This window comes from Coptis chinensis, chromosome 8 (assembly GCF_015680905.1).
Source record: "Coptis chinensis isolate HL-2020 chromosome 8, ASM1568090v1, whole genome shotgun sequence".
Taxonomy (NCBI): domain Eukaryota; kingdom Viridiplantae; phylum Streptophyta; class Magnoliopsida; order Ranunculales; family Ranunculaceae; genus Coptis; species Coptis chinensis.
In genome coordinates this window covers 56649096-56666587 of record NC_141463.1, presented here as the reverse complement: position 1 = coordinate 56666587, position 17492 = coordinate 56649096, and the positions used below count along the sequence as shown (strand labels likewise).

Sequence of the window (17492 nt, the reverse complement as noted above, 5' to 3'; positions counted from 1 at the left end):
CCTAGTAAGTTTGTTTTGTAGTGTCCCAGATTTCCTTGGCTGTAGACAAGCGAAGAAAAATTGACCTGATATCCTTGGTCATTGCATCAAGAAGCCAAGACTTGACCAGACAGTTCTCATCCTCCCAAGCTTCATATTCCTCAGAATTTATGTTTGTTGGAGCAGCCTTAGTACCATAGATAAAGCCCCAACGCTTTCTGCCCCTGGTCTTGTTCTGCGCATTCAAGGACCACTCGATGTAATTAGTACCATCAAGTCATTCTGGAGTAATTAGTGAGGACATTTCTTTCATATAAATAGTATACATGACAGTGGAATCGTTATTGGAATGCACAACAATGGAATCACTATTGGCAGGTAAGTCTGTCATTATGATATAGAACACAAACAATGAACTAGATCAATAGACAAGAACGATAAGGAACAAGAGGGTAATAAATACAATCTGATATAGTGTAACAAATTGTATTATATGACCAGAAAAAAGAAACCAAACACCAAAAAAAAAGGCTCCGATTCCTATAGTAATGGGGTAGTGGAAAGAGAATTGGAGTTGGCTCTTGATACCATGTCAAAGATGTTGAATGAATATTTCTGATAGTCTTTATTGATATAACCAGCAGATATATATACAAGAAGGAGCTCCATGAATACCAAAGATCTCCTAGATCCACATATCTAGGAAAAGATAACACACTTAATAAGATTACAAGATACTTGCTAATACTAAATAAAGTAACAAATATTCTAACAAAAACAACATACATCAACATTCTGGAACCATGGTTTCTTTTTGATCCTTGTACTCTTTCCCACTGTTGTAAAAAATAGCTTCATGTCTGTTCACTACTGCATTGTTTTCTGTAACTCTTCTTCTCTTCACTTTCTTTCCTCTTCTTCTTCTTCAGACCAAGGGAGAGATAAGATCACTGAGTTACCGGTCAACCATGGCTTCACTCAATACTCGAGTTATATAACAGTCAACCCAAAAGCAGGCCGAGCCTTGTGTTACTGGGATGGTTAGGTAGGTCAACCACTACTTCAGAGTTAACTCCACTTGTTTTATGGCTCAATAGTGGTCCTGGGTGTTCTTCTATTGCTTATGCTGCTGCTGAAGAAACTGGTCCTTTTTCGTATTCATCCAGATGGACATACTCTTTTATATGTTGTGTTTGTTGATGTGGTATTGTTAGTATTTTTCATTGGCAAATGTGTTTTTTCTTGACTCACCTATTGCCGTTCGGTTCTTATATTTGGATACTACTTCTAATATCAGGCCACCGAAGAACTGGTAAGTTTTTTGGTTTTTTTGTTCAATATGAAAATTTTCATTAAAATGTATGGAAGGGGATTTTGTAATTCTAACTGTTTTAGTTTGAAATCAGATAATATAAAAAATTTAGATGATTTTCAGGTTCAGGGTCTTTAAATTTGTAGCTGAAAATGCATAAATTTCCCTTGTCCATTGGTTAGAAAGGTTCCCTCAGTACAAGCACAGAGATTTCTATATCACTGTAGCTAGAAAGTTACGCAGGTCTACTTGCCACTCATTCTTATACAGTGTTATTCCTTGCAACATGCTTATATATGTTTCTTGTTGTTGTATATGTTTAAGGTCATTATGCTCCTCTCAACTTATCTGTGAGAGAAACAAGGGGCTTATGAATCGAATACTTAATTTCAAAGCGTTCATGGTAAGATTTGAGACTTTGATGTAGAATGTGATTTAGGACTTTTATTTGAAGATTGGGTGATGGTTTCAACTTTTTCTTTCTAGGTAGGGAACGCAGTTATTGATGATTATCATTATGACTACGTCGGTAAATTGATTTCTAGTGGACCCATGGTTTGATACTTGATTCAACATATGAAACTCTGAATCTCCAATGCGACTTGGAAATTTCAAAGCACCCATCCGATGAATGCACCAAGGCTCTAGAAATGGCGACTGCTGAACAAGGAAACATCGATCTTTTAAGCATTTTTACACCTATTTGCAGTAAAATTGTACCTTTACTAACGCAACTTTAGAATCACTTTGTAAGCTCTCATTAGTTAGAGCATCTTTAGGAGAGAAACCAAGAAAACACCAAATATTTAAACCAACCCAAATACCAAACCAAAAAAACACCAACCAACTTAAGGAGAAACATCAAATATTCGACACCAAACAACGCACGGCTTTCGTAAAACCGCGCAAGAGACCAAGCCCAAGCCAACACAGTTTTTGGTAAACCTTGACACATCAAAATTTAGTGTTCGAAACACTACAAGACAGAGGCCCTAACTAACACCAAAGCCCACGCGGTGTTCGCAAAACCACGCGGTTTATTCAAAACCATGAAAGAGATTTGATACAGCACCAAAGCAAACACCAAATTTTGTCCGATTTGGTGTTTGTTTTGGTGTTTTTTTGGTGTTTTCATTAGGGCTGGTCATCGAGCGAGTCGAGTCGAGCTTTAGCGAGTTCGAGTCGACCATGTGTGTCTCTCGAGTTGAGCTCGAATTGAGTTCAAATTCTTTCGAGCCGAGCTCGAGTTGGCTCATCAAGTATCTGAGTAGCTCTCGAGTCTGGATCTTGACAGTTCAGAGCTATATGTTTGAACTCCATCACAAGTTTTTAATATTAATTTGATTTGTTTTGTGCATAAGTTTGAATTCGAACATATTCTAGATACAAGTGAGCAAAAATAGATATATAATACTTACTAAATATCAAAATAACATGCAGAGACAATCTCACGATATATGAGAGTGTGATTACAATTCACTAAAATAACAATGAACCTCTATCTAACAAGTATTATAAGGTGAACACATTATTGTTACAATCAATATGTGATAAGCTATTATAATTCAACACATTATTATAACAATTATCATGTGTTTTAACAAAATTATCTAAAATACGAGTAGTTTCAAGTAGCTCGCGAGCTACTTGATTTCGAGCTCGAGCTTTAAAACGCTCTCATATTTGACTCATATTTTTAAATAAGCGAGCTCGAGCCGAGCCCAAAACGAGCCGAGCACCGAGTTGCTCACGAGCATCGAGCCTACTGACCAGCCTTAGTTTTCATCAACATGTGTCTCTCCTGAAGATGGAAAAACATTAAATTATTGAAAATTTAGTGTTTGATACTAGGATAGTATCTGACCTAAATATGCTCTTAGTACTTATCCTATAGCAAATACTTTTTGGTTTAATCACCATTAATCACGTGAGTACATTATATAATATTTTGGTTTCTTGCATCTAGCATCAAACCAATGAGTACTCAGACAGGAGTCTAACTTCACTGGCTTTTTTACCGCAACACAGTATAGTGCCAGTTGCAGCTTGACCTGATGTATTGAGCATATCAACTTAGTCACCTCATTTTCTATTGGAAGTTAACTACATTTCCAAATTTGATTTTTAGTCTACTTGTTGATGAAATAATGAATTTCCACCAAAGTCAGCCTTGGAAGTCTATAGCATATTATCCCTGCTCTGAAGAACCTTCTCAAGTGTACTTCAACCTACCAAAAGTCCAGAAGGCTCTACATGCAAATGTTACCGGAATACCATATCCTTGGAAAAGATGCAGGTAGTAGTATTGTCTTTGTATTGAAGGACATTGTCTCTGATAGTGTGTATGGACAGAGTGCCCTGAGTTCGTTCTCCTTGCAGTGATATTATTGCCAACCACTGGAACAATTCTACTAGATCTATGCTTCCTATTTGTCGAGAACTTATTGCAGCTTGTCTCAGAATTTTGGTCTTTTGGTATGTCTTCTCCTTCTTTCCGATTTTATCACCGTTCACAAAACAGATCAATTTATCGTACGTCTGACGAATGGCTACTAAGTTTATTTCATTATTTACATGATACTCCTAATAGTTGGCATACATTGGGAATGCAACTATGCTACATTTGTATTTATGTGATATGACATTGATTGTTTTATAGATGACAAGAAATTGATAAGAAAAAGTCATTGAAAATGCTTTGTGGAAACATGATTAGGGATCAGATTCAGGCTTAAACTATAAAAGACCGGATTTACGTAATCTTGACATGATATATGTCACCAATTCATGCGTTTGAATTATATAATTCCTATTCGGTTAATCCTACCATAAAATTTCTGTGTGATGATTTTTCGTAATCTAGAAACACAAGTATTTTGTTGATGATCAAAGAATAATGAGAAGTATTGGATCAAGAAAAAGAAAAGATGTAGAAGATGATGAGTTGAACCATGTTCTTTAATGGCTGCCTACGTATCCTGTGTATAGGAATCAAACTCAAAGCATAGTTCAACTATTCTATTTATAAGAATAGATGAGGTTTCCCAATTAGTGTTTAACTAGGAGACCGTCTCTTGTTAAGTCTCATCTTGACTCTTCTAGAAGCCCCATGTTTCCTAAGTCAAATAGGTCTCCTTTATTGACTTAAACAACATAAAAACATGTTTAGGTTCGGAGTAGTAGTTAGAGCTCCGAGCCTAGTAGTTGAGTTCCGGATTTGGAGTTCATAGTTAGGAGTTGGTTATACGAACCTACTACTCCAACTAGTTCCAAAGCCCACGAACTTGCTCCAAACCTAGTAGTTGAGTTCCAGATTTGGAGTTCATAGTTAGGAGTTGGTTATATGAACTTACTACTCCAACTAGTTCCAAAGCCCACAAACCTGCTCCCAACCTAGTAGTTGAGTTCCGAATTTGGAGTTCATAGTTAGGAGTTGGTTATACGAACTTACTACTCCAACTAGTTTCAAAGCCCACAAACCTCCTCTTCTTATCTCACTTCCGAACCTAGAAAGTAAGAGGATTTGGACTTGAAGTGTGTTCTGGTAGTTTCTACCCACACCAAAACCATATCCGAGCCTTGCGAAGATGCTGCTATGTGTTACATATCTATTTGCTAAAATATGCACACACAAATGCCCCCCTTTTTTATTCATGGGTTGTGAATCAAACCCTTAAGGAAAAAAGCCGGGTAAAAATATACACGACGTCTTATGCCTCGATTTTCTCTGTGGAATGTATTGGCAAAATTTTGCATTACTTCAGTGCAAGGAACTGTAAATTCGGACCTGCCATGATCATGCCCCGAACCTTGTATATTAGGCCGAACCTGGTGAAAACCGCTCCTGCCATGCCTTGTTATGATCCGGACTTGGACATTAGGAACTTGGTGAAATCCGGACATGCAATGCCTTGTGATGACCCAGACCTGGTCAGATCAATCGAGCTTTACCAACTCCACTCTGAGCCGGACTTGGGTATGTTTCACAAAGATCCAGACTTGGGATTACATTTTGGAACTAAACTTCATGAAAGTCGGACCTGTCATGCCTTGTGTTTACCCAGACCTGGAATACTAGCTCATGTAAGGGACCGAACATGGTCATATGGCCCGGACTTGGGCAGATTTCACTAAGTCACCTTGACTCGGACTTGAACTTTTGCAAGTGCGACCCAGAACTGAGCCTTGCAAAACTTGAACTGCTGAACATGAAACTCTTTTAGGTTCGGGCACGTTATATTATATAACCCGGAACTGCAACTTTTTTTTTTTTTTTTTTTAAGTCCGGACATGGACCTAAACTTGGGCTCACATCCCATAAGCCCATAATCGGAACTGTAACTCATTTATGCTCTTTCTTCACTTGGTCAGGAAGTGGGAGCTGAAGGTGCAACTAGCCAATCTGGAATAAAGATGCTCAAGAAGTCCTTTTGCTTTCTTACTTTTTGAAATCCATTTCTCTTTAAATATTAGAAACTAGAAAATAAACTTACTATCTCATCTGCATGTAAACTTAAGCACCCACTTCCACAAAGTCCTTGCTGCCACCAGAACCAATTTGGTTGTGTCCGCCCTTTGAAGCATCCCATACATCTCTTTAAGTTTGTAGCATTGTGCTTACATCCAACGTCTGTCGATCTCGCCGAAAAGAAAATAGTAAGCTCGAATTTTGGCTCTAACAATTTACTTTGGTCTAAAGATTCGATTGTTTCTTCTCTATGAAACCACCATTAATGGGTTGTTGAAGCTGCTTGGTCGCCACGAACACAACACCTTTCTTTTTGCCGAAATTGAGGGTTTTGGTGTAAACAGCCACGTCTTTTTCTTCAAAAACTGAACTGTCAAACTTGGTCTTGATCAGTTCCGGGTTTGCTAATCGAACCATAACTCACCAATCAATTTTTTAGTTCTCCAATTGGTGAGGTAGTTCTGGATTTAGTACTGGACAATGTAGTTCCGGATTCTTCAATCCACAAAAGAATTTTGGGTTTATTACTCGACAGAGCAGTACCGAACTTGGACTTCCCATAGAAGAAGTGGAGTTCCAAATTTGGAGTTCCTGACTAGTTAGGAAGTTGAATTCCGAACATGAAAAATTTCCGAACTAGTGAGGAAGCGGAGTTCCGAACTTGGACAAGTTCCGAACGTGGAGTTCCAGACTAGTTAGGAAGTAGTGGAGTTCTGAACCTAGACAAGTTCCGAACGTGGAGTTCCAGGCAAGCTAGGAAGTGGTGTTCCGAACTTGGACAAGTTCCGAACGTGGAGTTCCAGACTAGCTAGGAAGTAGAGTTCCTAATTAGCTAGGAAGTGGAGTTCCGAACTTGGACAAGTTCCGAACGTGGAGTTCCTGACCAGCTAGGAAGTGGAGTTCTGAACTTGGACAAGTTCCTAACGTGGGGTTCTTGACTAGCTAGGAAGTGAAATTCTGAACTTGGACAAGTTCCGAACGTGGAGTTCCAGACTAGCTAGGAAGTAGAGTTTCAAACGTGGAGTTCCTAACTAGCTAGGAAGTGGATTTTCGAACTTGGACAAGTTCCGAACGTGAAGTTCCAGACTAGCTAGGAAATGGTGTTATTTTCTCCTTATTTGCATAAATATGTATACACAGATGCCCCACTTTTCTCTCAGACGATGGTTGTACATTTGACTGTTGAAGGAAAAAATAAAAGTGTCGAATTATATTTTATACAAATTTGTATTCCAAATCTTAGAAAAACAAGGTTATTTTGTAGGAAAATAGGGTTTGCTCCTGTGTTAATTCATGTAAATACCTTTAGTTTTGTTAAGAAATAAGACTTTGTAGGAACGTAGGGTGCCCCAAGATTATTTCCTGTAAAGTCCTTAAATGATCTGATATCTAATGCATAAACCAACACTTATAAGCATAAGGCATTAGAACTGCTCTTAGGAGGATAACATCCAAGCTAAGTTAAACTTTCTCCATCACATGGGGAACAACACATGAGATCTTTCACTCATCATCCCGAGAAAGCTTTCTAAAGGTTCTGATACAACTTTGGCCAACATATAGGATCTCTCACCCAACATCCAAAAAGTATCCCAGCATAAAATTATAAAAGAAACAATGCTCTGAAAAGAGAAATATAACTTTTATTGAGAATTGATTGGCATAGATCATGCCCCCAGTATAGTGGAAGCTTATCCAAATTTTGTCTCTTAGAAGCTAAGAGTAGTGTAACATTACTTGGAAACAGTACATGTTAACATCGAGATTCACTGCTGGAGAATCTTTCATCAACATCTTGCTTCCTGGTAACTTCAAAGATGTCCTCATAAGGATGAGTTAAAGTGGTAAAGTCCCTATCCGGTGGGGGTAGTTTACCACTTTCGAACGTATCACTAGTCTTCTATCTCTTGGACTTATCATTATAGAAATTTTGTCGATTGACTTGTGCTCTGACTGTGGTTCCTCGGGCTTCCTATCATCATAATGACTAGCAGAGCTCCTACCAACAGGAGCGGCGGTGACACTAGTTATCACTCTTTTATGAGAAGATTCTCTATCCAATTTGTCTTCTTCCAGTTCCGCATACTTATCGATCCGAGCCTGCAACTCTGTCATGTTCGTAGGCTTCTTTTTCTTCAAAGACATGTATAGACCAGAAGTGGGATCTAATCCCTTTCTAAAGGCCACAATGGTGAGGGTCTCATTGACGTTATCAACATGCAATTGAACCTCGTTAAATCTTTTGGTGAAATCCCTGATACGCTCGTCCTTCCGGATCTTCATGCCAAACAGTGCATCAGTGGTTTTAATGGAAGGTCAGTTGCAACTGAATTTTGCAATGAAATTGATGGATAGCACCTTAAACTCGTGAATGCTGCCTTTAGGCAGCTTCGTGTACTAGATGAGTGCCGAATCTATCAAACTTGAAACAAAATACCGGCACAAATAATGATCTTTCTTAGAAAGACCCACCATTACTTGACGATAACCGAGCACATGGGATACTGGATCTCCTTTGCCATTAAATTTAGAGAACTTCGGTGGTTTGTAATCTTGGGGGATGTATCCACTCATAACATGCCATGAAAAAGGAGTTCCAATGTCTCCCTCGATTACTGACTGAACAACTGACTCATCCATCTTGGTTGGTTTCGAACCTCGCAGTTCCTCCAGTATTTGCGCCTTGAGCTGTGTAAGAGTAGTCGGTTCATGAATTAGAGTTCTCTTGTTGTTGTACCTCAGACCTGGACTCTCATAGGTCTCATCTTGATGATAACATGGTTCCGGTTCCCAATATCGAGTGGAGGAGTTTGCAAAACTGGATCGGGGAACTGAGGGATTCCGAGGCAATGAAGGTTCCCTTGGAACTGAAATTCTTCTTCGTACTGAGGGTGACCTTGATAGGTGTGGATTCCGGGCAAACACATTTGGATGTCCATCCCTCGTACCTCGAGAACTTAAATACCAAGAGAAGTCAGTTCCGTGTGAACACGAGTGTCGGGTTGGATCCAATTCTGGATTATAATCCGAATCTTGTTGGTCGCTATGATACCCAACGAAGTAAGGGATATAAGGTGTAAGGACGTAACCCTCACCATGGTCGAGACTTGGTGGCTGGAACTGCCCCCTCGAGTTTCCATCAATAGGCAACACTCTTGGGGGTGAACGACCCTCCTGCGTGAGATAGTAGTCTTGTAAAAAATGCAAATGAGCCTCTTGTCGACCACGTTCGGCCATCACAACATCCATGATGGCTTGGTTGGTTATGGCAGATTGGGGAGTATTGTTGTTAAGCTCATTTTCTTCACGACCCTGTCCAAAACGACGATCTCCTCTACGTTCAAATTGTCTTTAAGAAGTAAAATGTGGGTTGTTGATCTCGTTATTCCCCTCGTTACTTTGATTTGCATTGGCTCTTGTAGTAACCATAATTTTGAATCAAAGTGAAGAAAAAAATGATTTTTTTTATTTTTTTTAAAGAACAACAAACCAAAGAAAAATTGGTGGGTAGGATAACCTAGAATCGAAAATATTTCGACCAAGAAATCAAATCAATTCTGTAAGGTTTCCCCACAGACGACGCCAATTGTGTGATGATGATTTTTCCTAATCTAGAAACACAACTATTTTGTTGATGATCAAAGAATAATGAGAAGTATTGGATCAAGAAGAAGAAGAGATGTAGAAGATGATGAGTTGAACCACGTTCTTTAATGGCTGTCTACGTATCCTGTGTATAGGAATCAAACTCAAAGCATAGTTCTACTATTCTATTTATAAGAATAGATGAGGTTTCCCAATTAGTGTTTAACTTGGAGACCGTCTCTTATTAAGTCTCATCTTGACTATTCTAGAAGGCCATGTTTCCCAAGTCAAATAGGTCTCCTTTATTGACTTAAACAATAGAAAAACATGTTTAGGTTTGGAGTAGTAGTTAGAACTCCGAGCCTAGTAGTTGAGTTCCGGATTTGGAGTTCATAGTTAGGAGTTGGCTATACGAACCTACTACTCCAACTAGTTCCAAAGCCCACGAACTTGCTCCGAACCTAGTAGTTGAGTTCCGGATTTGGAGTTCATAGTTAGGAGTTGGCTATACGAACCTACTACTCCAACTAGTTCCAAAGCCCACGAACTTGCTCCGAACCTAGTAGTTGAGTTCCGAATTTGGAGTTCATAGTTAGGAGTTGGTTATACGAACTTACTACTCCAACTAGTTCCAAAGCCCACGAACCTGCTCCGAACCTAGTACTCCAAGTAGTTCCGAAGCCCACGAACCTCCTCTTCTTGTCTCACTTCCGAACCTAGAAAGTGTCTCACTTTCGAACCTAGGAAGTAAGAGGATTTGGACTTGAAGTGTGTTCTGGTACTTTCTACCCACACCAAGACCATATCCGAGCCTTGCGAAGATGCTGCCACGTGTTACATATCTATTTTCTAAAATATGCACACACAGTTCCCAAGGTAATACCAATCCTTTAGTTTGTTATATTTGATGATACTCAAATGGTATTGAACTAGAACTAGTCTAAATGGAGATGTAGTATGTTCGAGCCTTCGAGGGTTGTTCTTGTTTGTTTCTTCACTCGTAAACTAAAAAAAGCCAAAGGTATGTAATACATATGAAAAGGTACCGTACCTAAGTGATGTGAACTATAATTAAACATTTCCTCTTAGTGCCATTGCTAGATGTACTCAGCCCTCCCCTCCTCGATGGGCTAGAGATATGAACCCAACCCTTTCCATTGGTACACCTGCTCTAGTTCCATGAAACTGTCTAGTACTATACTGTATTTGTTGATAATAAATGAGTGCCATAGTAAATGGACAGAGACAGGGGGGGGGGGAGGGCGCAATCGCCCCCCAATCTTTTTTAAAAACTAATAAATTACACTACAATTAACACAAAAATTCCTAAATCTATAAGGCTTTGCCCCTCCAATTTTTTTAAGGATAGTGTACTACTACCCCCTCATATCCCTTGCCTCCCAACCCGAATTCCTAGCTCCGTCCTTGGGCGTAGTGGCATATGGTAGTTGAATTCTTAATTTGTTTTCAATATCTTCTTAGCAAACTCTTGATGCTTAACATCTTGAGTTTGAGAGATGGTGCTAGATTATGGGATTAACAGAGTAACTCCATTACATTAGGGTTTGTTGAATTGCATGAAAAAGGATAATTTGTTTATGATTAGATGATGTGCAGTGGAAGTTGTGTTGTCTTGGGTGTTTGGTTTGTAACTTGTGTGAATTATGGTTGGAGAGGTTGGGGAGCGCCGTAGCCAAAAACAAAGTATGTGCTTATCTTGGGGTATCCCTAGGAGATCTTCTCTAACCCTATTTTTAGTTCCAATTCTGGTAAAATCCTCCACTATTAACATTGTTGAGTTTAGAACGGAATACCCTTCATGTCCTTTACCTTTCTAGTGAAATCCTCCACTGTGAACAGTGCTGAGTTCAGAAAAGGTTTATTCTTCCTTCTTTCTTTTGGTTGCACTATTGGTAAAATCCTTCACTGTCTACAGTGAGAGTTCTTTAGTGTAAAATCATTTGTGGAGGCGCACCTCAAACTCCCACAACAGATGTGCAAATAATTGCTACAGAAACTCAAACCATGGCCAGTGGTGGGTGCAAATAATTGCTCGAAAACTCAAACCATGGGTCAAACCAGAGGTGTCACCGTATGCATTTGCTGTTACTAAGACCAAATATGGAAGAAATATAGATACTTCTTTACTTCCAACGCCAGGAGACCAAGGAGGATTTCCCTCTATTCAATTAATCGAAGAAGAGGTGGATAAAGGAAGGGAATACTGCAAGCTCTCTTTGGTAGGTAGATTGGATCTACAATAAATGGAGATGGAGCAGGTCAAGAGCATTATTACTGATCTATGGAGCCCTAAGGGTAAATTGCCTGCCTCACCACTTGGTAAGGGGTATATTATGTTTAGATTTGAAGACATTTGTGATTACCAACGAGTGTGGGATCAAGGTTCATGGATGGTGGAACAACATGTCCTACGACTCTGCAAATGGATTCCAAACTTCTCAACAGAGAGAGAAATCCAGTCTCATGCTGCTGTGTGGGTAAGGTTTCCTAGGCTTGGTTTAGAATATTGGGAGGTTAAGAATTTAATGGAAATAGGTAAGGCCATGGGCAAACTGATTCATGTGGATGAAACAACTAATAGAAGAGAGTTAGGTTATTATGCCAGGGTTCTTGTAAATATTGATCTCTCCAAATCAATACCGGATAAGATCTAGGTTGAATCAAAGAAGCATAATGTGGCCTTTTGGCAAACTGTTCAACTGGGTAAAACACCGGACTTTTGTTCTCACTGTAAAGGTGTTGGACACACGGTTGTCAACTGCAATCACTTAAATAATGACCTTGCAAAATCAATGAACAAGGTAGTAACTGTGGACTCTACTCCTAAGACTTCTTCTGATAAACCTGAATCTAGCAATGATGGAATGTCAAGGAATCAAAGAAAAGATGGAGGAAGAAGAATGTCAACACTACACAGCAAAAGGATACCATTATCATAGATGTTCCTGAAGCTGATAGTGTCAATGAAGTGGTACTTGCTGGTGCTACCATGGAACATGTGAGTCTTTGTACTCAAGCTGAGATTACCGAGAATACAAGGGCTGTAGAAATGAACAATGAGGTCATTGTGAGGGACAACACTGAATATGAGGCTTTGAATTCTACTGTGGTGACTGAGACTGTTGTGGCTGAGTGTACTGAGGGTGGTTTTGAGGCCGTGAATTCTGCTGATGGGACCGAGGTTTTGAATTGTGTTGATGGGACTGAGGTTTTGTATACTGCTGGAGGGTCTAAAGATTTGGGTACTGTCGTTGTGTTTGATGCTGTATGTATCGAAGTAGTAAGTGAGGATAAGATTGTTGAGGATCTAAGAATGAATGAAGTCAATACTGTGATATTTACAACACAAGTAGATATAGGTATGGATGGAGGCTTTATGACCAACCAACTACCAGATGGTGGGCACTTGATAATCCTTCTGATACTACTGTTAATGACCAAGTACCTATTAGCAACAATTACTCTGTCCTAGCCGATAAGGTGGATACACAGCAACAACTAGTACAAGAAGTAGAATCTATCAAAGAGAGATGGTCAAGTCTGAAGAAAAGGAGGAAGAGCAGAAACACATTGGAACATCTCCTAACCCCCAGAACAAAAAACAAAATAAAAAGAGAAAGGGTAAAACCACCGCACCTCTTTTAACAAGGTCCCAGATTAGGGGTCAAGTCTCTTCTAACCAATCTCAATGAAGGTCGTCTTTTGGAATGTGAGAGGTGTGAAGAAGAATTCGGCTGTCGATAGACTACGAGAATTGGTGAATTGTCAGAAGCCTGACATTTTTTGTTTAGCGGAACCTATGATCAAACCTGGACTTACTTCTTTAAGTAATATCTGCATGGATTTTTTTGATCCTACGGTTATTCATAATGACACTTTTGTTAGAATGGGAAACATTTGGATCTTCCATAAACTTGGAACACCAATCTCTTTGATCCATGCATCTGATCAACAGATTACTATACTTTTTGAAGAATGCATCCTATCTTTGGTCCATGCAAATTCATTATATATGCAGAGGAGAAGGCTATGGAGTGAGCTGGGTACTGTTGTCACTAAATCTCCCTGGCTTATTATTGGGGATTTTAATATAGTCCTTAGATATGGTTAAAAAAAAGGTGTCTTGCCCCTTGTTAGAGCGCCTATGCAAGACTTCAATGAGTTTGTTAATTCTTACAATCTCATCGAAAGCTTCTACGAGAGAAATGATTTCACTTGGTGTAACAATCGAAGGGGTCCTTGTAGAGTTATACCGAAGATTGATAGAGCTTTCTATAACAGTGCTTGGAATATGAAATTCTCAGGTTGGAAGTACAAAGTGGGATCGAGGCATGCATCAGACCACTCTCCCCTTATGGGCTTCCACCCTCATGTTCCTAAACCATGTAACACTCCTTTCAGGTTTAATAAGGTCTGGTTAAGTCACTCCACCTTCATGGAATTGGTACACAACAGTTGGAAAGAAGACATCACGGGGGGTCCAATTATAAGAGTAATGAAGAAGCTCCAGAGACTTAAACGAGACTTGAAGAAATGGAATATTGATGTATTTGGTCATATAGATGTAAACATTAGAAAAGTTGAAGCTGCTTTATGTAATGCTCAAGCACAGGCTGATAAGAGTCCAAATGATAGTACATCCATAGTAATGGTGGTAGATATGGAGAATGAGCTCGATACCGCAAGAAACAATAGAGCTAGCTTATTCAGGCAAAAAAGTAGGTTGAATTTTGATGAGGAAATGGACAGAAACACAACTTTTTTCCATAATACATATAAGATTAGTGATAAGCACCCAAAACTGTAATACTAAACCCCAAGAGACATATCATTTTGGTTATTTATGTGTTTAATAATCATGAAATAATTATATTTTCGTACTTTTGCAGATTTTCTCAGTTAACGTGAATATGATAATAAAACATGCATCAAAGTACGGGAATACTGTGCATACTTGAAGTCTTCCCACTCAACTCTAGTGAAGCCCAACAGAGCCTGACTAGAGCCAAAGTTTCCAAAGGGACAAAACCAGTGCAAAACGGGTCCACGTATAAAGAAGCAGCAAACTTCCAAAACTCACATTTTCCAAACCTGCACGCCGCTTTTGGCAAGTGAACTGCCAGAACGATCAGGGCGACGAGCTCTACACAAAGACAGAAAGTTGTAAAAATGCCAAAATTTGGGCCGCCACTGGAAACAGCACGTGGACCCACTCTGCGGGCTCACAAGACATGATGAGTCATCATGCATAAACAAGTGGCAAGACAATTGTGTGTCACCTTGCAAGAAGAAAAGACAAAACAAATCAATGCATGAATTGATTTGATAAAAGGAAAACAACAAAACCATAAAAAAGTTTGGATTGTTATGGGACAAAAGGACAAAACCTATAAAACAAGGTTTGGATATTTTGGGGAGAGATAATGCCAAAAGGGGAAATAAATGAGGGGGCTTTACGGAGACTAGGAGGGATATATATATATGAGAGGGAGACCTTAGACTTTAGTTTTTAGTTTATATATTCTTGCATTAGCTTCCTTCCGTTGTATTTCATTCTCCTTCCAATAGCTTTATATTCCAACATCAAGTATTGTAAGTCTTTTACTTTAATAAAATTCATTTCTTTTCAAGTTAAATTCCTGTTCTTCATTTACTTATTTATTGTATACAGCAAGATCAATTAATCATCCAATGACCACGAGCTAAAATCCTCCCAAGGGGGAGGGTTAATGATGCTCATGTGAGGATCAGTATTGACAATTTAATGTTCCAGAATCACTACTTAGGAATTAGGTGTAGATTATGCATCCGGTCCCAAAATGATTGAGATTGTCCAAGTTTGGAGTGCTGATGCTCCAGAACAATCTCGTGAGAGACCTAAAATGTCTCGCGTGAGACCCTATGGTGGCCGTTAGCTCTCTGGTTTGTCCAGCTGATGTAGAATCGAAATAGGAGCTGAAATAATATTCCAGAGATGGAATATTAGTTCAACTCCTTATGCTAGTGAGATGAACTCAGAGATGCGTGCATCTCACTAGGGATCGATACTCGACGCCATCTCGGGTTTGTCTATAAACTCGAGACGGATTAGAGCTGTAGTGATATAGTACTCTAAATGTTAAAACTAATTGTTGCATGAGTACAGTTAACCTTTTTTCCTGTATCTTTATCCCTGTTTATTTTATGTAGAAATCAATCGTTGTAATTTTACGATACTTGCATTCCAAGTTTTAATTAAGTAAATAACCTAAAATCCTACTCACTAAAAGCTGTAAATCTAGTTGTGAACCTTGCCAAGCCCTAAGGTATGGATGATCTCTTACTCGACCTAACTTATCAACCCACGTGAGTAAGAGAACTTGACTAATCGGACGTTTACGAACTTTGGACTTTGGACTTCGAACTTAAAAGGACAAAACCTGAAATTACCATTTATCAATTAGACAAGGGGCAGCACTAATCACTGAACTCATAAAGGAGGATTGAACCGTACTGTCTAAATAGGAAGAAATGAAAGAACATATAGTGAGTTTCTACGAAGCCAAATTCAAGAAATCTCTAGGGAACATAGATGAAGAACTTATGTCTCTCATTCCAAAGCTTATTCATGAAGAGGATAACTACATGCTATCAGTGATCCCGGATTATGACGAAATTTAGAATGTGGTGCTCAATATGAAAGTTGATAGTAGTCCTGGTCCCGATGGTTTCCAAGGCCATTTCTATCATAGCTTTTGGAGTATAATAAAGGTGGAGGTATGTGTTGCTGTCCAATCCTTTTTTATACAGTCTTTCATTCCTCAAGGACTTAATTCAAATTTTACCACTCTCATCCCCAAGAATAAATGTGCTAAAAAACTTAGTCATTTTAGACCTATATGCATGGGGAAATTTTTGATGAAGATTGTTTCCAAGTTGTTACAGCTCAGACTAAGCAAGATTGCCTCAAGAATAATCACCAGGGAACAAACTGGTTTCATGCCCTCGAGATCATCACAGTCTAACATTGCACTGGCTTCGGAATTGATCAATGAGTTGAAGATTAAGAGGCATGGAGGTAATGTAACTATCAAGCTCGACATATCACAAGCCTATGACATTATGAGTTGGGAATTCCTATATGAAGTCCTAGCAAAATTGGGTTTTTGCAATATTTGGATCAACTGGATCAAAATAATTATGATGTCGGCATATATCTCGATTCTCTTCAATGGAGGGCCTGTTGGGTACTTCTGCATGGAGAGAGGACTCAAACAGGGAGATCCTTTAGCTCCTCTCCTTTTTGCCATTTTCGAGGACACACTTAGTAAGGGTCTACATTACTTGCAAACAAAGATTCATTTAACCTATGGTCATTGTCTAAGGTTTTGACGCTCCAAGCCACCTATTATTTGCAGACAACATCATCATTTTTTCTAATGGAGACATTAGAAATATTACTCATATCAACTCCTTGCTTGAGAGATATCAATCTGCCTCAGGGCAAAACCTCAACAAGGCGAAAAGCAAGATATTCATGGGCAAATTCAGTTTGAATATAAGGTTGATAACACTCCAAGCACTGGAGATTACTAAAGGATCTCTACCTGAAAAGTACCTGGGTGTTCCACTTTCTTGTGGCAAGGTCTCAAGATCCCTTATCTTTCTGGTGTTGGACAAGATCAAGAAGAGACTTACTAGCTGGAAAGGTAAAATGTTATCATTCCAAGGGAGGGCTATTTTGGTGAAATCTGTTATTTGCAGTATTCCCATATACAATATAGCTATATACAAATGGCCTTCTGTGATCATTAAAGAGGCTAAATGTTGATAGGGTTATATACTAAAAGCATTACTTTTGTATTAACTCTAATTCTTTATATTTTGAATGAGAATCATATGGGCAAATGATATACATATTATATATGTTGTTAGTTATATGCATGTGTCTAATACTCTATGTTGTAGATGATATGGTGTGGACACACAAAAGATCATATCATCAGTACCTTATAAAGTATAAGTAATCGTTCACAACCTAGATGGATTTGGACAAACCATTGGTACGATTGTAGTATAATCTGGTATTAGTCTATCTTGACTATAGGATTACACTAGTACACTTTGTGTGTATTGAACAGGACAAAG

The 17492-nt window shown here is 38.9% G+C and overlaps 1 pseudogene; it reads left to right on the top strand.

Annotated features, from left to right (window-relative positions):
- The first annotated feature begins 305 nt into the window (after positions 1 to 305).
- LOC147482050 (serine carboxypeptidase-like 27) lies at positions 306 to 5702 on the top strand (annotated as a pseudogene).
- The last annotated feature ends 11790 nt before the right edge of the window (positions 5703 to 17492 follow it).